The following is an 18,349-nucleotide window of genomic DNA, read 5'->3' as shown; positions in this document are numbered from 1 at the left end:
AGCAGTCGTGCGCGCTGCATGTTTGGTTATTTCCACACGGAAATCCCGCGGTTCATTCTCATGGTTCACGCAGTTCGAGTGCGAAAGACACGCAGCACCACTATCGGAGAAAAAACAAAATAATGCATCGGCCGGGAATCGAACCCGGGCCGCCCGCGTGGCAGGCGAGCATTCTACCACTGAACCACCGATGCCCAGCTAGTTCACAGCTTCCTTGTGCTTTCCGCGGCAGACGTCTGAGGGGAAAGTGGGACTGCCGTCCAGCGCCGTCGCATCCTCTCGAGAGAATGCTACAGACGCTGAATCCTGCACTGCACTGCTTAAAAATGGCGCCCGAACGCGATCGCCTAAGTACTCTTGCGGCGCACGCACGCGACGACTCTTGCCAAAGGACGCGAAATGTGCGTAGAGACGCTGTCTGGATGCGATCGCCTACCCCGTAATGCGCCTACAGCTACGACCACCTTGAGCCGCCGCCGACAGGCGGGAAGCAGACACAGCGCGGCGTGCGCGGACGGAAACCGTGGTGCGGTGGTGGTGTAATGGTCAGCATAGTTGCCTTCCAAGCAGTTGATCCGGGTTCGATTCCCGGCCACCGCAGCCGGCTTTTTCTTTTGCGTATGAGTACTTTTGCCACGCGTCTTTAAATTAATGTTTCTTTCCCCCTCTTAATCGCTGCAGGCCACCCTATAGTGCGTGCGTCGATTCCCCTTGAGTCTCGACTTGTCTCGACTTTGCTCAGCTGACGCGAGAGCTGACGCTCTCAAATCGGCCTATATCAAAACGACAAGCACGAGAAACGACTGAGAGAGGTAAGGAGAGGCGAGGCGATGGACACACAGCACGCCCCCTTCATTTCACGGTGGCGTCTCCCTGACCGAATGGGGCTGTAGCTCCGAAAACAAAGGAGAAACAAAAATAGGAAGTAAAACTGCCAATAGTACCCTGTGTTCCCATGCGCTCACCCGCCCAAGTACTGACAAGGGCCAAAGTTGTTACGCATCGGCAATCGGACATTTTCTTTCATTTTCTCTTTATCGCTTGAGAACCAGTGTATTCAAGATATTATGGCCATTGCCGAGTGAATGCTGTAGCGCTTCCCGACGAGTCGCGTTCGGATCCTCTGTCAACTTCCACGCAGGGTGATGATCTTTTGGTCATCACACTCGCCAGCTGAAATCGGCGCTGCCTTTTCGTAGTGGTAAAAGAACAGTGGCCCGTGGGGGGATCGAACCCACGACCTTCGCGTTATTAGCACGACGCTCTAACCAACTGAGCTAACGGGCCTCGGCAGATGCAGTTGCTCAGCCCTACGCTAGAAACTGGTGGCATGAAGCCATACACCATTTCTATGGTCGTCGTGTGTCTGCTTCCCTGGTATATATTCTGCTGACGGTCACGAAACAGTAGCTATATTGCGAGCAGGACGGGAAACGGCCGCTCGGACAGCTCAAACTTGTCACGATTCGTGTGGAAAAAATTCCGTTCCGGTACCGGGAATCGAACCCGGGCCTCCTGGGTGAAAGCCAGGTATCCTAGCCACTAGACCACACCGGATGTGGCCGTTTCATTCGACCGTTCGTACGGTCGCTTGTCGCATTTATGCCTCGTTGTTACAGGGGTAGGAGGAAAAGCAAAGCTGTAAGTAGTAATATTTATTTACTTATTTCGCAAGTAAATACCTGCTGCCTGTCATCATACAGCAGGTCATACATTGTGTGACTTTACACGTTATATCGTACGAGATTCAGTTTCATTACTAGTACTTTTTTTCTTGAAAATTTTACATAAGAACTGCAAGTAGTAGTAACGGGAAGTAAACGCTATCACGCTGAGTCGTTGAAGCCTTGAGGATAACAAAGTACAAAGTGTTTCGCTCCTTCGCAAGCCCCAGAGCCGTTATTTAGCTGTGGACGAAAGTAAATTAAATGCCCCGGGTGAGGATCGAACTCACGACCTTAAGATTATGAGACTTACGCGCTGCCTACTGCGCTACCGAGGCAGGTGATCGTCACGCCTTCTGGAATCTCGCTAAGTACCAAATACCAGTGGTAGAGAGTCTGCACTTCCTGGCTCATTTTTTTCTGTTGCTACACGTGCATTCCCGGCGCGACAGGCAACTTGCGATGCTAGGCCGACGCCAGTATGTACAATAGCACACAACAGTCCAAACAAGCAGTCGTGCGCGCTGCATGTTTGGTTATTTCCACACGGAAATCCCGCGGTTCATTCTCATGGCTCACGCAGTTCGAGTGCGAAAGACACGCAGCACCACTATCGGAGAAAAAACAAAATAATGCATCGGCCGGGAATCGAACCCGGGCCGCCCGCGTGGCAGGCGAGCATTCTACCACTGAACCACCGATGCCCAGCTAGTTCACAGCTTCCTTGTGCTTTCCGCGGCAGACGTCTGAGGGGAAAGTGGGACTGCCGTCCAGCGCCGTCGCATCCTCTCGAGAGAATGCTACAGACGCTGAATCCTGCACTGCACTGCTTAAAAATGGCGCCCGAACGCGATCGCCTAAGTACTCTTGCGGCGCACGCACGCGACGACTCTTGCCAAAGGACGCGAAATGTGCGTAGAGACGCTGTCTGGATGCGATCGCCTACCCCGTAATGCGCCTACAGCTACGACCACCTTGAGCCGCCGCCGACAGGCGGGAAGCAGACACAGCGCGGCGTGCGCGGACGGAAACCGTGGTGCGGTGGTGGTGTAATGGTCAGCATAGTTGCCTTCCAAGCAGTTGATCCGGGTTCGATTCCCGGCCACCGCAGCCGGCTTTTTCTTTTGCGTATGAGTACTTTTGCCACGCGTCTTTAAATTAATGTTTCTTTCCCCCTCTTAATCGCTGCAGGCCACCCTATAGTGCGTGCGTCGATTCCCCTTGAGTCTCGACTTGTCTCGACTTTGCTCAGCTGACGCGAGAGCTGACGCTCTCAAATCGGCCTATATCAAAACGACAAGCACGAGAAACGACTGAGAGAGGTAAGGAGAGGCGAGGCGATGGACACACAGCACGCCCCCTTCATTTCACGGTGGCGTCTCCCTGACCGAATGGGGCTGTAGCTCCGAAAACAAAGGAGAAACAAAAATAGGAAGTAAAACTGCCAATAGTACCCTGTGTTCCCATGCGCTCACCCGCCCAAGTACTGACAAGGGCCAAAGTTGTTACGCATCGGCAATCGGACATTTTCTTTCATTTTCTCTTTATCGCTTGAGAACCAGTGTATTCAAGATATTATGGCCATTGCCGAGTGAATGCTGTAGCGCTTCCCGACGAGTCGCGTTCGGATCCTCTGTCAACTTCCACGCAGGGTGATGATCTTTTGGTCATCACACTCGCCAGCTGAAATCGGCGCTGCCTTTTCGTAGTGGTAAAAGAACAGTGGCCCGTGGGGGGATCGAACCCACGACCTTCGCGTTATTAGCACGACGCTCTAACCAACTGAGCTAACGGGCCTCGGCAGATGCAGTTGCTCAGCCCTACGCTAGAAACTGGTGGCATGAAGCCATACACCATTTCTATGGTCGTCGTGTGTCTGCTTCCCTGGTATATATTCTGCTGACGGTCACGAAACAGTAGCTATATTGCGAGCAGGACGGGAAACGGCCGCTCGGACAGCTCAAACTTGTCACGATTCGTGTGGAAAAAATTCCGTTCCGGTACCGGGAATCGAACCCGGGCCTCCTGGGTGAAAGCCAGGTATCCTAGCCACTAGACCACACCGGATGTGGCCGTTTCATTCGACCGTTCGTACGGTCGCTTGTCGCATTTATGCCTCGTTGTTACAGGGGTAGGAGGAAAAGCAAAGCTGTAAGTAGTAATATTTATTTACTTATTTCGCAAGTAAATACCTGCTGCCTGTCATCATACAGCAGGTCATACATTGTGTGACTTTACACGTTATATCGTACGAGATTCAGTTTCATTACTAGTACTTTTTTTCTTGAAAATTTTACATAAGAACTGCAAGTAGTAGTAACGGGAAGTAAACGCTATCACGCTGAGTCGTTGAAGCCTTGAGGATAACAAAGTACAAAGTGTTTCGCTCCTTCGCAAGCCCCAGAGCCGTTATTTAGCTGTGGACGAAAGTAAATTAAATGCCCCGGGTGAGGATCGAACTCACGACCTTAAGATTATGAGACTTACGCGCTGCCTACTGCGCTACCGAGGCAGGTGATCGTCACGCCTTCTGGAATCTCGCTAAGTACCAAATACCAGTGGTAGAGAGTCTGCACTTCCTGGCTCATTTTTTTCTGTTGCTACACGTGCATTCCCGGCGCGACAGGCAACTTGCGATGCTAGGCCGACGCCAGTATGTACAATAGCACACAACAGTCCAAACAAGCAGTCGTGCGCGCTGCATGTTTGGTTATTTCCACACGGAAATCCCGCGGTTCATTCTCATGGCTCACGCAGTTCGAGTGCGAAAGACACGCAGCACCACTATCGGAGAAAAAACAAAATAATGCATCGGCCGGGAATCGAACCCGGGCCGCCCGCGTGGCAGGCGAGCATTCTACCACTGAACCACCGATGCCCAGCTAGTTCACAGCTTCCTTGTGCTTTCCGCGGCAGACGTCTGAGGGGAAAGTGGGACTGCCGTCCAGCGCCGTCGCATCCTCTCGAGAGAATGCTACAGACGCTGAATCCTGCACTGCACTGCTTAAAAATGGCGCCCGAACGCGATCGCCTAAGTACTCTTGCGGCGCACGCACGCGACGACTCTTGCCAAAGGACGCGAAATGTGCGTAGAGACGCTGTCTGGATGCGATCGCCTACCCCGTAATGCGCCTACAGCTACGACCACCTTGAGCCGCCGCCGACAGGCGGGAAGCAGACACAGCGCGGCGTGCGCGGACGGAAACCGTGGTGCGGTGGTGGTGTAATGGTCAGCATAGTTGCCTTCCAAGCAGTTGATCCGGGTTCGATTCCCGGCCACCGCAGCCGGCTTTTTCTTTTGCGTATGAGTACTTTTGCCACGCGTCTTTAAATTAATGTTTCTTTCCCCCTCTTAATCGCTGCAGGCCACCCTATAGTGCGTGCGTCGATTCCCCTTGAGTCTCGACTTGTCTCGACTTTGCTCAGCTGACGCGAGAGCTGACGCTCTCAAATCGGCCTATATCAAAACGACAAGCACGAGAAACGACTGAGAGAGGTAAGGAGAGGCGAGGCGATGGACACACAGCACGCCCCCTTCATTTCACGGTGGCGTCTCCCTGACCGAATGGGGCTGTAGCTCCGAAAACAAAGGAGAAACAAAAATAGGAAGTAAAACTGCCAATAGTACCCTGTGTTCCCATGCGCTCACCCGCCCAAGTACTGACAAGGGCCAAAGTTGTTACGCATCGGCAATCGGACATTTTCTTTCATTTTCTCTTTATCGCTTGAGAACCAGTGTATTCAAGATATTATGGCCATTGCCGAGTGAATGCTGTAGCGCTTCCCGACGAGTCGCGTTCGGATCCTCTGTCAACTTCCACGCAGGGTGATGATCTTTTGGTCATCACACTCGCCAGCTGAAATCGGCGCTGCCTTTTCGTAGTGGTAAAAGAACAGTGGCCCGTGGGGGGATCGAACCCACGACCTTCGCGTTATTAGCACGACGCTCTAACCAACTGAGCTAACGGGCCTCGGCAGATGCAGTTGCTCAGCCCTACGCTAGAAACTGGTGGCATGAAGCCATACACCATTTCTATGGTCGTCGTGTGTCTGCTTCCCTGGTATATATTCTGCTGACGGTCACGAAACAGTAGCTATATTGCGAGCAGGACGGGAAACGGCCGCTCGGACAGCTCAAACTTGTCACGATTCGTGTGGAAAAAATTCCGTTCCGGTACCGGGAATCGAACCCGGGCCTCCTGGGTGAAAGCCAGGTATCCTAGCCACTAGACCACACCGGATGTGGCCGTTTCATTCGACCGTTCGTACGGTCGCTTGTCGCATTTATGCCTCGTTGTTACAGGGGTAGGAGGAAAAGCAAAGCTGTAAGTAGTAATATTTATTTACTTATTTCGCAAGTAAATACCTGCTGCCTGTCATCATACAGCAGGTCATACATTGTGTGACTTTACACGTTATATCGTACGAGATTCAGTTTCATTACTAGTACTTTTTTTCTTGAAAATTTTACATAAGAACTGCAAGTAGTAGTAACGGGAAGTAAACGCTATCACGCTGAGTCGTTGAAGCCTTGAGGATAACAAAGTACAAAGTGTTTCGCTCCTTCGCAAGCCCCAGAGCCGTTATTTAGCTGTGGACGAAAGTAAATTAAATGCCCCGGGTGAGGATCGAACTCACGACCTTAAGATTATGAGACTTACGCGCTGCCTACTGCGCTACCGAGGCAGGTGATCGTCACGCCTTCTGGAATCTCGCTAAGTACCAAATACCAGTGGTAGAGAGTCTGCACTTCCTGGCTCATTTTTTTCTGTTGCTACACGTGCATTCCCGGCGCGACAGGCAACTTGCGATGCTAGGCCGACGCCAGTATGTACAATAGCACACAACAGTCCAAACAAGCAGTCGTGCGCGCTGCATGTTTGGTTATTTCCACACGGAAATCCCGCGGTTCATTCTCATGGCTCACGCAGTTCGAGTGCGAAAGACACGCAGCACCACTATCGGAGAAAAAACAAAATAATGCATCGGCCGGGAATCGAACCCGGGCCGCCCGCGTGGCAGGCGAGCATTCTACCACTGAACCACCGATGCCCAGCTAGTTCACAGCTTCCTTGTGCTTTCCGCGGCAGACGTCTGAGGGGAAAGTGGGACTGCCGTCCAGCGCCGTCGCATCCTCTCGAGAGAATGCTACAGACGCTGAATCCTGCACTGCACTGCTTAAAAATGGCGCCCGAACGCGATCGCCTAAGTACTCTTGCGGCGCACGCACGCGACGACTCTTGCCAAAGGACGCGAAATGTGCGTAGAGACGCTGTCTGGATGCGATCGCCTACCCCGTAATGCGCCTACAGCTACGACCACCTTGAGCCGCCGCCGACAGGCGGGAAGCAGACACAGCGCGGCGTGCGCGGACGGAAACCGTGGTGCGGTGGTGGTGTAATGGTCAGCATAGTTGCCTTCCAAGCAGTTGATCCGGGTTCGATTCCCGGCCACCGCAGCCGGCTTTTTCTTTTGCGTATGAGTACTTTTGCCACGCGTCTTTAAATTAATGTTTCTTTCCCCCTCTTAATCGCTGCAGGCCACCCTATAGTGCGTGCGTCGATTCCCCTTGAGTCTCGACTTGTCTCGACTTTGCTCAGCTGACGCGAGAGCTGACGCTCTCAAATCGGCCTATATCAAAACGACAAGCACGAGAAACGACTGAGAGAGGTAAGGAGAGGCGAGGCGATGGACACACAGCACGCCCCCTTCATTTCACGGTGGCGTCTCCCTGACCGAATGGGGCTGTAGCTCCGAAAACAAAGGAGAAACAAAAATAGGAAGTAAAACTGCCAATAGTACCCTGTGTTCCCATGCGCTCACCCGCCCAAGTACTGACAAGGGCCAAAGTTGTTACGCATCGGCAATCGGACATTTTCTTTCATTTTCTCTTTATCGCTTGAGAACCAGTGTATTCAAGATATTATGGCCATTGCCGAGTGAATGCTGTAGCGCTTCCCGACGAGTCGCGTTCGGATCCTCTGTCAACTTCCACGCAGGGTGATGATCTTTTGGTCATCACACTCGCCAGCTGAAATCGGCGCTGCCTTTTCGTAGTGGTAAAAGAACAGTGGCCCGTGGGGGGATCGAACCCACGACCTTCGCGTTATTAGCACGACGCTCTAACCAACTGAGCTAACGGGCCTCGGCAGATGCAGTTGCTCAGCCCTACGCTAGAAACTGGTGGCATGAAGCCATACACCATTTCTATGGTCGTCGTGTGTCTGCTTCCCTGGTATATATTCTGCTGACGGTCACGAAACAGTAGCTATATTGCGAGCAGGACGGGAAACGGCCGCTCGGACAGCTCAAACTTGTCACGATTCGTGTGGAAAAAATTCCGTTCCGGTACCGGGAATCGAACCCGGGCCTCCTGGGTGAAAGCCAGGTATCCTAGCCACTAGACCACACCGGATGTGGCCGTTTCATTCGACCGTTCGTACGGTCGCTTGTCGCATTTATGCCTCGTTGTTACAGGGGTAGGAGGAAAAGCAAAGCTGTAAGTAGTAATATTTATTTACTTATTTCGCAAGTAAATACCTGCTGCCTGTCATCATACAGCAGGTCATACATTGTGTGACTTTACACGTTATATCGTACGAGATTCAGTTTCATTACTAGTACTTTTTTTCTTGAAAATTTTACATAAGAACTGCAAGTAGTAGTAACGGGAAGTAAACGCTATCACGCTGAGTCGTTGAAGCCTTGAGGATAACAAAGTACAAAGTGTTTCGCTCCTTCGCAAGCCCCAGAGCCGTTATTTAGCTGTGGACGAAAGTAAATTAAATGCCCCGGGTGAGGATCGAACTCACGACCTTAAGATTATGAGACTTACGCGCTGCCTACTGCGCTACCGAGGCAGGTGATCGTCACGCCTTCTGGAATCTCGCTAAGTACCAAATACCAGTGGTAGAGAGTCTGCACTTCCTGGCTCATTTTTTTCTGTTGCTACACGTGCATTCCCGGCGCGACAGGCAACTTGCGATGCTAGGCCGACGCCAGTATGTACAATAGCACACAACAGTCCAAACAAGCAGTCGTGCGCGCTGCATGTTTGGTTATTTCCACACGGAAATCCCGCGGTTCATTCTCATGGCTCACGCAGTTCGAGTGCGAAAGACACGCAGCACCACTATCGGAGAAAAAACAAAATAATGCATCGGCCGGGAATCGAACCCGGGCCGCCCGCGTGGCAGGCGAGCATTCTACCACTGAACCACCGATGCCCAGCTAGTTCACAGCTTCCTTGTGCTTTCCGCGGCAGACGTCTGAGGGGAAAGTGGGACTGCCGTCCAGCGCCGTCGCATCCTCTCGAGAGAATGCTACAGACGCTGAATCCTGCACTGCACTGCTTAAAAATGGCGCCCGAACGCGATCGCCTAAGTACTCTTGCGGCGCACGCACGCGACGACTCTTGCCAAAGGACGCGAAATGTGCGTAGAGACGCTGTCTGGATGCGATCGCCTACCCCGTAATGCGCCTACAGCTACGACCACCTTGAGCCGCCGCCGACAGGCGGGAAGCAGACACAGCGCGGCGTGCGCGGACGGAAACCGTGGTGCGGTGGTGGTGTAATGGTCAGCATAGTTGCCTTCCAAGCAGTTGATCCGGGTTCGATTCCCGGCCACCGCAGCCGGCTTTTTCTTTTGCGTATGAGTACTTTTGCCACGCGTCTTTAAATTAATGTTTCTTTCCCCCTCTTAATCGCTGCAGGCCACCCTATAGTGCGTGCGTCGATTCCCCTTGAGTCTCGACTTGTCTCGACTTTGCTCAGCTGACGCGAGAGCTGACGCTCTCAAATCGGCCTATATCAAAACGACAAGCACGAGAAACGACTGAGAGAGGTAAGGAGAGGCGAGGCGATGGACACACAGCACGCCCCCTTCATTTCACGGTGGCGTCTCCCTGACCGAATGGGGCTGTAGCTCCGAAAACAAAGGAGAAACAAAAATAGGAAGTAAAACTGCCAATAGTACCCTGTGTTCCCATGCGCTCACCCGCCCAAGTACTGACAAGGGCCAAAGTTGTTACGCATCGGCAATCGGACATTTTCTTTCATTTTCTCTTTATCGCTTGAGAACCAGTGTATTCAAGATATTATGGCCATTGCCGAGTGAATGCTGTAGCGCTTCCCGACGAGTCGCGTTCGGATCCTCTGTCAACTTCCACGCAGGGTGATGATCTTTTGGTCATCACACTCGCCAGCTGAAATCGGCGCTGCCTTTTCGTAGTGGTAAAAGAACAGTGGCCCGTGGGGGGATCGAACCCACGACCTTCGCGTTATTAGCACGACGCTCTAACCAACTGAGCTAACGGGCCTCGGCAGATGCAGTTGCTCAGCCCTACGCTAGAAACTGGTGGCATGAAGCCATACACCATTTCTATGGTCGTCGTGTGTCTGCTTCCCTGGTATATATTCTGCTGACGGTCACGAAACAGTAGCTATATTGCGAGCAGGACGGGAAACGGCCGCTCGGACAGCTCAAACTTGTCACGATTCGTGTGGAAAAAATTCCGTTCCGGTACCGGGAATCGAACCCGGGCCTCCTGGGTGAAAGCCAGGTATCCTAGCCACTAGACCACACCGGATGTGGCCGTTTCATTCGACCGTTCGTACGGTCGCTTGTCGCATTTATGCCTCGTTGTTACAGGGGTAGGAGGAAAAGCAAAGCTGTAAGTAGTAATATTTATTTACTTATTTCGCAAGTAAATACCTGCTGCCTGTCATCATACAGCAGGTCATACATTGTGTGACTTTACACGTTATATCGTACGAGATTCAGTTTCATTACTAGTACTTTTTTTCTTGAAAATTTTACATAAGAACTGCAAGTAGTAGTAACGGGAAGTAAACGCTATCACGCTGAGTCGTTGAAGCCTTGAGGATAACAAAGTACAAAGTGTTTCGCTCCTTCGCAAGCCCCAGAGCCGTTATTTAGCTGTGGACGAAAGTAAATTAAATGCCCCGGGTGAGGATCGAACTCACGACCTTAAGATTATGAGACTTACGCGCTGCCTACTGCGCTACCGAGGCAGGTGATCGTCACGCCTTCTGGAATCTCGCTAAGTACCAAATACCAGTGGTAGAGAGTCTGCACTTCCTGGCTCATTTTTTTCTGTTGCTACACGTGCATTCCCGGCGCGACAGGCAACTTGCGATGCTAGGCCGACGCCAGTATGTACAATAGCACACAACAGTCCAAACAAGCAGTCGTGCGCGCTGCATGTTTGGTTATTTCCACACGGAAATCCCGCGGTTCATTCTCATGGCTCACGCAGTTCGAGTGCGAAAGACACGCAGCACCACTATCGGAGAAAAAACAAAATAATGCATCGGCCGGGAATCGAACCCGGGCCGCCCGCGTGGCAGGCGAGCATTCTACCACTGAACCACCGATGCCCAGCTAGTTCACAGCTTCCTTGTGCTTTCCGCGGCAGACGTCTGAGGGGAAAGTGGGACTGCCGTCCAGCGCCGTCGCATCCTCTCGAGAGAATGCTACAGACGCTGAATCCTGCACTGCACTGCTTAAAAATGGCGCCCGAACGCGATCGCCTAAGTACTCTTGCGGCGCACGCACGCGACGACTCTTGCCAAAGGACGCGAAATGTGCGTAGAGACGCTGTCTGGATGCGATCGCCTACCCCGTAATGCGCCTACAGCTACGACCACCTTGAGCCGCCGCCGACAGGCGGGAAGCAGACACAGCGCGGCGTGCGCGGACGGAAACCGTGGTGCGGTGGTGGTGTAATGGTCAGCATAGTTGCCTTCCAAGCAGTTGATCCGGGTTCGATTCCCGGCCACCGCAGCCGGCTTTTTCTTTTGCGTATGAGTACTTTTGCCACGCGTCTTTAAATTAATGTTTCTTTCCCCCTCTTAATCGCTGCAGGCCACCCTATAGTGCGTGCGTCGATTCCCCTTGAGTCTCGACTTGTCTCGACTTTGCTCAGCTGACGCGAGAGCTGACGCTCTCAAATCGGCCTATATCAAAACGACAAGCACGAGAAACGACTGAGAGAGGTAAGGAGAGGCGAGGCGATGGACACACAGCACGCCCCCCTTCATTTCACGGTGGCGTCTCCCTGACCGAATGGGGCTGTAGCTCCGAAAACAAAGGAGAAACAAAAATAGGAAGTAAAACTGCCAATAGTACCCTGTGTTCCCATGCGCTCACCCGCCCAAGTACTGACAAGGGCCAAAGTTGTTACGCATCGGCAATCGGACATTTTCTTTCATTTTCTCTTTATCGCTTGAGAACCAGTGTATTCAAGATATTATGGCCATTGCCGAGTGAATGCTGTAGCGCTTCCCGACGAGTCGCGTTCGGATCCTCTGTCAACTTCCACGCAGGGTGATGATCTTTTGGTCATCACACTCGCCAGCTGAAATCGGCGCTGCCTTTTCGTAGTGGTAAAAGAACAGTGGCCCGTGGGGGGATCGAACCCACGACCTTCGCGTTATTAGCACGACGCTCTAACCAACTGAGCTAACGGGCCTCGGCAGATGCAGTTGCTCAGCCCTACGCTAGAAACTGGTGGCATGAAGCCATACACCATTTCTATGGTCGTCGTGTGTCTGCTTCCCTGGTATATATTCTGCTGACGGTCACGAAACAGTAGCTATATTGCGAGCAGGACGGGAAACGGCCGCTCGGACAGCTCAAACTTGTCACGATTCGTGTGGAAAAAATTCCGTTCCGGTACCGGGAATCGAACCCGGGCCTCCTGGGTGAAAGCCAGGTATCCTAGCCACTAGACCACACCGGATGTGGCCGTTTCATTCGACCGTTCGTACGGTCGCTTGTCGCATTTATGCCTCGTTGTTACAGGGGTAGGAGGAAAAGCAAAGCTGTAAGTAGTAATATTTATTTACTTATTTCGCAAGTAAATACCTGCTGCCTGTCATCATACAGCAGGTCATACATTGTGTGACTTTACACGTTATATCGTACGAGATTCAGTTTCATTACTAGTACTTTTTTTCTTGAAAATTTTACATAAGAACTGCAAGTAGTAGTAACGGGAAGTAAACGCTATCACGCTGAGTCGTTGAAGCCTTGAGGATAACAAAGTACAAAGTGTTTCGCTCCTTCGCAAGCCCCAGAGCCGTTATTTAGCTGTGGACGAAAGTAAATTAAATGCCCCGGGTGAGGATCGAACTCACGACCTTAAGATTATGAGACTTACGCGCTGCCTACTGCGCTACCGAGGCAGGTGATCGTCACGCCTTCTGGAATCTCGCTAAGTACCAAATACCAGTGGTAGAGAGTCTGCACTTCCTGGCTCATTTTTTTCTGTTGCTACACGTGCATTCCCGGCGCGACAGGCAACTTGCGATGCTAGGCCGACGCCAGTATGTACAATAGCACACAACAGTCCAAACAAGCAGTCGTGCGCGCTGCATGTTTGGTTATTTCCACACGGAAATCCCGCGGTTCATTCTCATGGCTCACGCAGTTCGAGTGCGAAAGACACGCAGCACCACTATCGGAGAAAAAACAAAATAATGCATCGGCCGGGAATCGAACCCGGGCCGCCCGCGTGGCAGGCGAGCATTCTACCACTGAACCACCGATGCCCAGCTAGTTCACAGCTTCCTTGTGCTTTCCGCGGCAGACGTCTGAGGGGAAAGTGGGACTGCCGTCCAGCGCCGTCGCATCCTCTCGAGAGAATGCTACAGACGCTGAATCCTGCACTGCACTGCTTAAAAATGGCGCCCGAACGCGATCGCCTAAGTACTCTTGCGGCGCACGCACGCGACGACTCTTGCCAAAGGACGCGAAATGTGCGTAGAGACGCTGTCTGGATGCGATCGCCTACCCCGTAATGCGCCTACAGCTACGACCACCTTGAGCCGCCGCCGACAGGCGGGAAGCAGACACAGCGCGGCGTGCGCGGACGGAAACCGTGGTGCGGTGGTGGTGTAATGGTCAGCATAGTTGCCTTCCAAGCAGTTGATCCGGGTTCGATTCCCGGCCACCGCAGCCGGCTTTTTCTTTTGCGTATGAGTACTTTTGCCACGCGTCTTTAAATTAATGTTTCTTTCCCCCTCTTAATCGCTGCAGGCCACCCTATAGTGCGTGCGTCGATTCCCCTTGAGTCTCGACTTGTCTCGACTTTGCTCAGCTGACGCGAGAGCTGACGCTCTCAAATCGGCCTATATCAAAACGACAAGCACGAGAAACGACTGAGAGAGGTAAGGAGAGGCGAGGCGATGGACACACAGCACGCCCCCTTCATTTCACGGTGGCGTCTCCCTGACCGAATGGGGCTGTAGCTCCGAAAACAAAGGAGAAACAAAAATAGGAAGTAAAACTGCCAATAGTACCCTGTGTTCCCATGCGCTCACCCGCCCAAGTACTGACAAGGGCCAAAGTTGTTACGCATCGGCAATCGGACATTTTCTTTCATTTTCTCTTTATCGCTTGAGAACCAGTGTATTCAAGATATTATGGCCATTGCCGAGTGAATGCTGTAGCGCTTCCCGACGAGTCGCGTTCGGATCCTCTGTCAACTTCCACGCAGGGTGATGATCTTTTGGTCATCACACTCGCCAGCTGAAATCGGCGCTGCCTTTTCGTAGTGGTAAAAGAACAGTGGCCCGTGGGGGGATCGAACCCACGACCTTCGCGTTATTAGCACGACGCTCTAACCAACTGAGCTAACGGGCCTCGGCAGATGCAGTTGCTCAGCCCTACGCTAGAAACTGGTGGCATGAAGCCATACACCATTTCTATGGTCGTCGTGTGTCTGCTTCCCTGGTATATATTCTGCTGACGGTCACGAAACAGTAGCTATATTGCGAGCAGGACGGGAAACGGCCGCTCGGACAGCTCAAACTTGTCACGATTCGTGTGGAAAAAATTCCGTTCCGGTACCGGGAATCGAACCCGGGCCTCCTGGGTGAAAGCCAGGTATCCTAGCCACTAGACCACACCGGATGTGGCCGTTTCATTCGACCGTTCGTACGGTCGCTTGTCGCATTTATGCCTCGTTGTTACAGGGGTAGGAGGAAAAGCAAAGCTGTAAGTAGTAATATTTATTTACTTATTTCGCAAGTAAATACCTGCTGCCTGTCATCATACAGCAGGTCATACATTGTGTGACTTTACACGTTATATCGTACGAGATTCAGTTTCATTACTAGTACTTTTTTTCTTGAAAATTTTACATAAGAACTGCAAGTAGTAGTAACGGGAAGTAAACGCTATCACGCTGAGTCGTTGAAGCCTTGAGGATAACAAAGTACAAAGTGTTTCGCTCCTTCGCAAGCCCCAGAGCCGTTATTTAGCTGTGGACGAAAGTAAATTAAATGCCCCGGGTGAGGATCGAACTCACGACCTTAAGATTATGAGACTTACGCGCTGCCTACTGCGCTACCGAGGCAGGTGATCGTCACGCCTTCTGGAATCTCGCTAAGTACCAAATACCAGTGGTAGAGAGTCTGCACTTCCTGGCTCATTTTTTTCTGTTGCTACACGTGCATTCCCGGCGCGACAGGCAACTTGCGATGCTAGGCCGACGCCAGTATGTACAATAGCACACAACAGTCCAAACAAGCAGTCGTGCGCGCTGCATGTTTGGTTATTTCCACACGGAAATCCCGCGGTTCATTCTCATGGCTCACGCAGTTCGAGTGCGAAAGACACGCAGCACCACTATCGGAGAAAAAACAATAATGCATCGCCGGGAATCGAACCCGGGCCGCCCGCGTGGCAGGCGAGCATTCTACCACTGAACCACCGATGCCCAGCTAGTTCACAGCTTCCTTGTGCTTTCCGCGGCAGACGTCTGAGGGGAAAGTGGGACTGCCGTCCAGCGCCGTCGCATCCTCTCGAGAGAATGCTACAGACGCTGAATCCTGCACTGCACTGCTTAAAAATGGCGCCCGAACGCGATCGCCTAAGTACTCTTGCGGCGCACGCACGCGACGACTCTTGCCAAAGGACGCGAAATGTGCGTAGAGACGCTGTCTGGATGCGATCGCCTACCCCGTAATGCGCCTACAGCTACGACCACCTTGAGCCGCCGCCGACAGGCGGGAAGCAGACACAGCGCGGCGTGCGCGGACGGAAACCGTGGTGCGGTGGTGGTGTAATGGTCAGCATAGTTGCCTTCCAAGCAGTTGATCCGGGTTCGATTCCCGGCCACCGCAGCCGGCTTTTTCTTTTGCGTATGAGTACTTTTGCCACGCGTCTTTAAATTAATGTTTCTTTCCCCCTCTTAATCGCTGCAGGCCACCCTATAGTGCGTGCGTCGATTCCCCTTGAGTCTCGACTTGTCTCGACTTTGCTCAGCTGACGCGAGAGCTGACGCTCTCAAATCGGCCTATATCAAAACGACAAGCACGAGAAACGACTGAGAGAGGTAAGGAGAGGCGAGGCGATGGACACACAGCACGCCCCCTTCATTTCACGGTGGCGTCTCCCTGACCGAATGGGGCTGTAGCTCCGAAAACAAAGGAGAAACAAAAATAGGAAGTAAAACTGCCAATAGTACCCTGTGTTCCCATGCGCTCACCCGCCCAAGTACTGACAAGGGCCAAAGTTGTTACGCATCGGCAATCGGACATTTTCTTTCATTTTCTCTTTATCGCTTGAGAACCAGTGTATTCAAGATATTATGGCCATTGCCGAGTGAATGCTGTAGCGCTTCCCGACGAGTCGCGTTCGGATCCTCTGTCAACTTCCACGCAGGGTGATGATCTTTTGGTCATCACACTCGCCAGCTGAAATCGGCGCTGCCTTTTCGTAGTGGTAAAAGAACAGTGGCCCGTGGGGGGATCGAACCCACGACCTTCGCGTTATTAGCACGACGCTCTAACCAACTGAGCTAACGGGCCTCGGCAGATGCAGTTGCTCAGCCCTACGCTAGAAACTGGTGGCATGAAGCCATACACCATTTCTATGGTCGTCGTGTGTCTGCTTCCCTGGTATATATTCTGCTGACGGTCACGAAACAGTAGCTATATTGCGAGCAGGACGGGAAACGGCCGCTCGGACAGCTCAAACTTGTCACGATTCGTGTGGAAAAAATTCCGTTCCGGTACCGGGAATCGAACCCGGGCCTCCTGGGTGAAAGCCAGGTATCCTAGCCACTAGACCACACCGGATGTGGCCGTTTCATTCGACCGTTCGTACGGTCGCTTGTCGCATTTATGCCTCGTTGTTACAGGGGTAGGAGGAAAAGCAAAGCTGTAAGTAGTAATATTTATTTACTTATTTCGCAAGTAAATACCTGCTGCCTGTCATCATACAGCAGGTCATACATTGTGTGACTTTACACGTTATATCGTACGAGATTCAGTTTCATTACTAGTACTTTTTTCTTGAAAATTTTACATAAGAACTGCAAGTAGTAGTAACGGGAAGTAAACGCTATCACGCTGAGTCGTTGAAGCCTTGAGGATAACAAAGTACAAAGTGTTTCGCTCCTTCGCAAGCCCCAGAGCCGTTATTTAGCTGTGGACGAAAGTAAATTAAATGCCCCGGGTGAGGATCGAACTCACGACCTTAAGATTATGAGACTTACGCGCTGCCTACTGCGCTACCGAGGCAGGTGATCGTCACGCCTTCTGGAATCTCGCTAAGTACCAAATACCAGTGGTAGAGAGTCTGCACTTCCTGGCTCATTTTTTTCTGTTGCTACACGTGCATTCCCGGCGCGACAGGCAACTTGCGATGCTAGGCCGACGCCAGTATGTACAATAGCACACAACAGTCCAAACAAGCAGTCGTGCGCGCTGCATGTTTGGTTATTTCCACACGGAAATCCCGCGGTTCATTCTCATGGCTCACGCAGTTCGAGTGCGAAAGACACGCAGCACCACTATCGGAGAAAAAACAAAATAATGCATCGGCCGGGAATCGAACCCGGGCCGCCCGCGTGGCAGGCGAGCATTCTACCACTGAACCACCGATGCCCAGCTAGTTCACAGCTTCCTTGTGCTTTCCGCGGCAGACGTCTGAGGGGAAAGTGGGACTGCCGTCCAGCGCCGTCGCATCCTCTCGAGAGAATGCTACAGACGCTGAATCCTGCACTGCACTGCTTAAAAATGGCGCCCGAACGCGATCGCCTAAGTACTCTTGCGGCGCACGCACGCGACGACTCTTGCCAAAGGACGCGAAATGTGCGTAGAGACGCTGTCTGGATGCGATCGCCTACCCCGTAATGCGCCTACAGCTACGACCACCTTGAGCCGCCGCCGACAGGCGGGAAGCAGACACAGCGCGGCGTGCGCGGACGGAAACCGTGGTGCGGTGGTGGTGTAATGGTCAGCATAGTTGCCTTCCAAGCAGTTGATCCGGGTTCGATTCCCGGCCACCGCAGCCGGCTTTTTCTTTTGCGTATGAGTACTTTTGCCACGCGTCTTTAAATTAATGTTTCTTTCCCCCTCTTAATCGCTGCAGGCCACCCTATAGTGCGTGCGTCGATTCCCCTTGAGTCTCGACTTGTCTCGACTTTGCTCAGCTGACGCGAGAGCTGACGCTCTCAAATCGGCCTATATCAAAACGACAAGCACGAGAAACGACTGAGAGAGGTAAGGAGAGGCGAGGCGATGGACACACAGCACGCCCCCTTCATTTCACGGTGGCGTCTCCCTGACCGAATGGGGCTGTAGCTCCGAAAACAAAGGAGAAACAAAAATAGGAAGTAAAACTGCCAATAGTACCCTGTGTTCCCATGCG

The 18,349-nt window shown here is 52.3% G+C and overlaps 42 non-coding genes across 42 annotated transcripts; 9 read left to right on the top strand and 33 right to left on the bottom strand.

Moving 5' to 3' along the window:
- Window positions 1-123: 123 nt before the first annotated feature.
- Window positions 124-194, bottom strand: Trnag-gcc (transfer RNA glycine (anticodon GCC)). The gene has a single exon. It is a non-coding gene; the product is annotated as a tRNA-Gly (tRNA).
- A 334-nt stretch (window positions 195-528) lies between these two features.
- Window positions 529-600, top strand: Trnag-ucc (transfer RNA glycine (anticodon UCC)). Its single transcript has one exon. It is a non-coding gene; the product is annotated as a tRNA-Gly (tRNA).
- A 613-nt stretch (window positions 601-1,213) lies between these two features.
- On the bottom strand, window positions 1,214-1,287 carry Trnai-aau (transfer RNA isoleucine (anticodon AAU)). Its single transcript has one exon. It is a non-coding gene; the product is annotated as a tRNA-Ile (tRNA).
- A 198-nt stretch (window positions 1,288-1,485) lies between these two features.
- Window positions 1,486-1,557, bottom strand: Trnae-uuc (transfer RNA glutamic acid (anticodon UUC)). The gene has a single exon. It is a non-coding gene; the product is annotated as a tRNA-Glu (tRNA).
- Window positions 1,558-1,929: 372 nt separating this feature from the next.
- Window positions 1,930-2,002, bottom strand: Trnam-cau (transfer RNA methionine (anticodon CAU)). Its single transcript has one exon. It is a non-coding gene; the product is annotated as a tRNA-Met (tRNA).
- A 295-nt stretch (window positions 2,003-2,297) lies between these two features.
- Window positions 2,298-2,368, bottom strand: Trnag-gcc (transfer RNA glycine (anticodon GCC)). Its single transcript has one exon. It is a non-coding gene; the product is annotated as a tRNA-Gly (tRNA).
- A 334-nt stretch (window positions 2,369-2,702) lies between these two features.
- Trnag-ucc (transfer RNA glycine (anticodon UCC)) lies at window positions 2,703-2,774 on the top strand. The gene has a single exon. It is a non-coding gene; the product is annotated as a tRNA-Gly (tRNA).
- A 613-nt stretch (window positions 2,775-3,387) lies between these two features.
- On the bottom strand, window positions 3,388-3,461 carry Trnai-aau (transfer RNA isoleucine (anticodon AAU)). Its single transcript has one exon. It is a non-coding gene; the product is annotated as a tRNA-Ile (tRNA).
- A 198-nt stretch (window positions 3,462-3,659) lies between these two features.
- Trnae-uuc (transfer RNA glutamic acid (anticodon UUC)) lies at window positions 3,660-3,731 on the bottom strand. The gene has a single exon. It is a non-coding gene; the product is annotated as a tRNA-Glu (tRNA).
- A 372-nt stretch (window positions 3,732-4,103) lies between these two features.
- Window positions 4,104-4,176, bottom strand: Trnam-cau (transfer RNA methionine (anticodon CAU)). Its single transcript has one exon. It is a non-coding gene; the product is annotated as a tRNA-Met (tRNA).
- A 295-nt stretch (window positions 4,177-4,471) lies between these two features.
- Trnag-gcc (transfer RNA glycine (anticodon GCC)) lies at window positions 4,472-4,542 on the bottom strand. The gene has a single exon. It is a non-coding gene; the product is annotated as a tRNA-Gly (tRNA).
- A 334-nt stretch (window positions 4,543-4,876) lies between these two features.
- Window positions 4,877-4,948, top strand: Trnag-ucc (transfer RNA glycine (anticodon UCC)). Its single transcript has one exon. It is a non-coding gene; the product is annotated as a tRNA-Gly (tRNA).
- A 613-nt stretch (window positions 4,949-5,561) lies between these two features.
- On the bottom strand, window positions 5,562-5,635 carry Trnai-aau (transfer RNA isoleucine (anticodon AAU)). Its single transcript has one exon. It is a non-coding gene; the product is annotated as a tRNA-Ile (tRNA).
- A 198-nt stretch (window positions 5,636-5,833) lies between these two features.
- Trnae-uuc (transfer RNA glutamic acid (anticodon UUC)) lies at window positions 5,834-5,905 on the bottom strand. Its single transcript has one exon. It is a non-coding gene; the product is annotated as a tRNA-Glu (tRNA).
- A 372-nt stretch (window positions 5,906-6,277) lies between these two features.
- On the bottom strand, window positions 6,278-6,350 carry Trnam-cau (transfer RNA methionine (anticodon CAU)). The gene has a single exon. It is a non-coding gene; the product is annotated as a tRNA-Met (tRNA).
- A 295-nt stretch (window positions 6,351-6,645) lies between these two features.
- Trnag-gcc (transfer RNA glycine (anticodon GCC)) lies at window positions 6,646-6,716 on the bottom strand. The gene has a single exon. It is a non-coding gene; the product is annotated as a tRNA-Gly (tRNA).
- A 334-nt stretch (window positions 6,717-7,050) lies between these two features.
- Window positions 7,051-7,122, top strand: Trnag-ucc (transfer RNA glycine (anticodon UCC)). Its single transcript has one exon. It is a non-coding gene; the product is annotated as a tRNA-Gly (tRNA).
- Window positions 7,123-7,735: 613 nt separating this feature from the next.
- On the bottom strand, window positions 7,736-7,809 carry Trnai-aau (transfer RNA isoleucine (anticodon AAU)). Its single transcript has one exon. It is a non-coding gene; the product is annotated as a tRNA-Ile (tRNA).
- A 198-nt stretch (window positions 7,810-8,007) lies between these two features.
- Window positions 8,008-8,079, bottom strand: Trnae-uuc (transfer RNA glutamic acid (anticodon UUC)). The gene has a single exon. It is a non-coding gene; the product is annotated as a tRNA-Glu (tRNA).
- A 372-nt stretch (window positions 8,080-8,451) lies between these two features.
- On the bottom strand, window positions 8,452-8,524 carry Trnam-cau (transfer RNA methionine (anticodon CAU)). The gene has a single exon. It is a non-coding gene; the product is annotated as a tRNA-Met (tRNA).
- Window positions 8,525-8,819: 295 nt separating this feature from the next.
- On the bottom strand, window positions 8,820-8,890 carry Trnag-gcc (transfer RNA glycine (anticodon GCC)). Its single transcript has one exon. It is a non-coding gene; the product is annotated as a tRNA-Gly (tRNA).
- Window positions 8,891-9,224: 334 nt separating this feature from the next.
- Trnag-ucc (transfer RNA glycine (anticodon UCC)) lies at window positions 9,225-9,296 on the top strand. The gene has a single exon. It is a non-coding gene; the product is annotated as a tRNA-Gly (tRNA).
- A 613-nt stretch (window positions 9,297-9,909) lies between these two features.
- Trnai-aau (transfer RNA isoleucine (anticodon AAU)) lies at window positions 9,910-9,983 on the bottom strand. Its single transcript has one exon. It is a non-coding gene; the product is annotated as a tRNA-Ile (tRNA).
- A 198-nt stretch (window positions 9,984-10,181) lies between these two features.
- Window positions 10,182-10,253, bottom strand: Trnae-uuc (transfer RNA glutamic acid (anticodon UUC)). Its single transcript has one exon. It is a non-coding gene; the product is annotated as a tRNA-Glu (tRNA).
- A 372-nt stretch (window positions 10,254-10,625) lies between these two features.
- Trnam-cau (transfer RNA methionine (anticodon CAU)) lies at window positions 10,626-10,698 on the bottom strand. The gene has a single exon. It is a non-coding gene; the product is annotated as a tRNA-Met (tRNA).
- A 295-nt stretch (window positions 10,699-10,993) lies between these two features.
- Window positions 10,994-11,064, bottom strand: Trnag-gcc (transfer RNA glycine (anticodon GCC)). Its single transcript has one exon. It is a non-coding gene; the product is annotated as a tRNA-Gly (tRNA).
- Window positions 11,065-11,398: 334 nt separating this feature from the next.
- On the top strand, window positions 11,399-11,470 carry Trnag-ucc (transfer RNA glycine (anticodon UCC)). Its single transcript has one exon. It is a non-coding gene; the product is annotated as a tRNA-Gly (tRNA).
- A 614-nt stretch (window positions 11,471-12,084) lies between these two features.
- Window positions 12,085-12,158, bottom strand: Trnai-aau (transfer RNA isoleucine (anticodon AAU)). The gene has a single exon. It is a non-coding gene; the product is annotated as a tRNA-Ile (tRNA).
- Window positions 12,159-12,356: 198 nt separating this feature from the next.
- Trnae-uuc (transfer RNA glutamic acid (anticodon UUC)) lies at window positions 12,357-12,428 on the bottom strand. The gene has a single exon. It is a non-coding gene; the product is annotated as a tRNA-Glu (tRNA).
- A 372-nt stretch (window positions 12,429-12,800) lies between these two features.
- Trnam-cau (transfer RNA methionine (anticodon CAU)) lies at window positions 12,801-12,873 on the bottom strand. The gene has a single exon. It is a non-coding gene; the product is annotated as a tRNA-Met (tRNA).
- A 295-nt stretch (window positions 12,874-13,168) lies between these two features.
- On the bottom strand, window positions 13,169-13,239 carry Trnag-gcc (transfer RNA glycine (anticodon GCC)). The gene has a single exon. It is a non-coding gene; the product is annotated as a tRNA-Gly (tRNA).
- Window positions 13,240-13,573: 334 nt separating this feature from the next.
- Window positions 13,574-13,645, top strand: Trnag-ucc (transfer RNA glycine (anticodon UCC)). The gene has a single exon. It is a non-coding gene; the product is annotated as a tRNA-Gly (tRNA).
- A 613-nt stretch (window positions 13,646-14,258) lies between these two features.
- Trnai-aau (transfer RNA isoleucine (anticodon AAU)) lies at window positions 14,259-14,332 on the bottom strand. The gene has a single exon. It is a non-coding gene; the product is annotated as a tRNA-Ile (tRNA).
- A 198-nt stretch (window positions 14,333-14,530) lies between these two features.
- On the bottom strand, window positions 14,531-14,602 carry Trnae-uuc (transfer RNA glutamic acid (anticodon UUC)). The gene has a single exon. It is a non-coding gene; the product is annotated as a tRNA-Glu (tRNA).
- A 372-nt stretch (window positions 14,603-14,974) lies between these two features.
- On the bottom strand, window positions 14,975-15,047 carry Trnam-cau (transfer RNA methionine (anticodon CAU)). The gene has a single exon. It is a non-coding gene; the product is annotated as a tRNA-Met (tRNA).
- Window positions 15,048-15,340: 293 nt separating this feature from the next.
- Trnag-gcc (transfer RNA glycine (anticodon GCC)) lies at window positions 15,341-15,410 on the bottom strand. The gene has a single exon. It is a non-coding gene; the product is annotated as a tRNA-Gly (tRNA).
- A 334-nt stretch (window positions 15,411-15,744) lies between these two features.
- On the top strand, window positions 15,745-15,816 carry Trnag-ucc (transfer RNA glycine (anticodon UCC)). The gene has a single exon. It is a non-coding gene; the product is annotated as a tRNA-Gly (tRNA).
- Window positions 15,817-16,429: 613 nt separating this feature from the next.
- Trnai-aau (transfer RNA isoleucine (anticodon AAU)) lies at window positions 16,430-16,503 on the bottom strand. The gene has a single exon. It is a non-coding gene; the product is annotated as a tRNA-Ile (tRNA).
- A 198-nt stretch (window positions 16,504-16,701) lies between these two features.
- Window positions 16,702-16,773, bottom strand: Trnae-uuc (transfer RNA glutamic acid (anticodon UUC)). Its single transcript has one exon. It is a non-coding gene; the product is annotated as a tRNA-Glu (tRNA).
- Window positions 16,774-17,144: 371 nt separating this feature from the next.
- Trnam-cau (transfer RNA methionine (anticodon CAU)) lies at window positions 17,145-17,217 on the bottom strand. Its single transcript has one exon. It is a non-coding gene; the product is annotated as a tRNA-Met (tRNA).
- Window positions 17,218-17,512: 295 nt separating this feature from the next.
- Trnag-gcc (transfer RNA glycine (anticodon GCC)) lies at window positions 17,513-17,583 on the bottom strand. Its single transcript has one exon. It is a non-coding gene; the product is annotated as a tRNA-Gly (tRNA).
- A 334-nt stretch (window positions 17,584-17,917) lies between these two features.
- Window positions 17,918-17,989, top strand: Trnag-ucc (transfer RNA glycine (anticodon UCC)). The gene has a single exon. It is a non-coding gene; the product is annotated as a tRNA-Gly (tRNA).
- Window positions 17,990-18,349: the final 360 nt, after the last annotated feature.

Source organism: Schistocerca serialis, unplaced genomic scaffold, assembly GCF_023864345.2.
Source record: "Schistocerca serialis cubense isolate TAMUIC-IGC-003099 unplaced genomic scaffold, iqSchSeri2.2 HiC_scaffold_542, whole genome shotgun sequence".
NCBI classification, from domain to species: Eukaryota; Metazoa; Arthropoda; class Insecta; order Orthoptera; family Acrididae; genus Schistocerca; species Schistocerca serialis.
The sequence above is the reverse complement of the archived record's forward strand: the minus strand, read 5'-3'. Positions and strand labels throughout refer to the sequence as shown.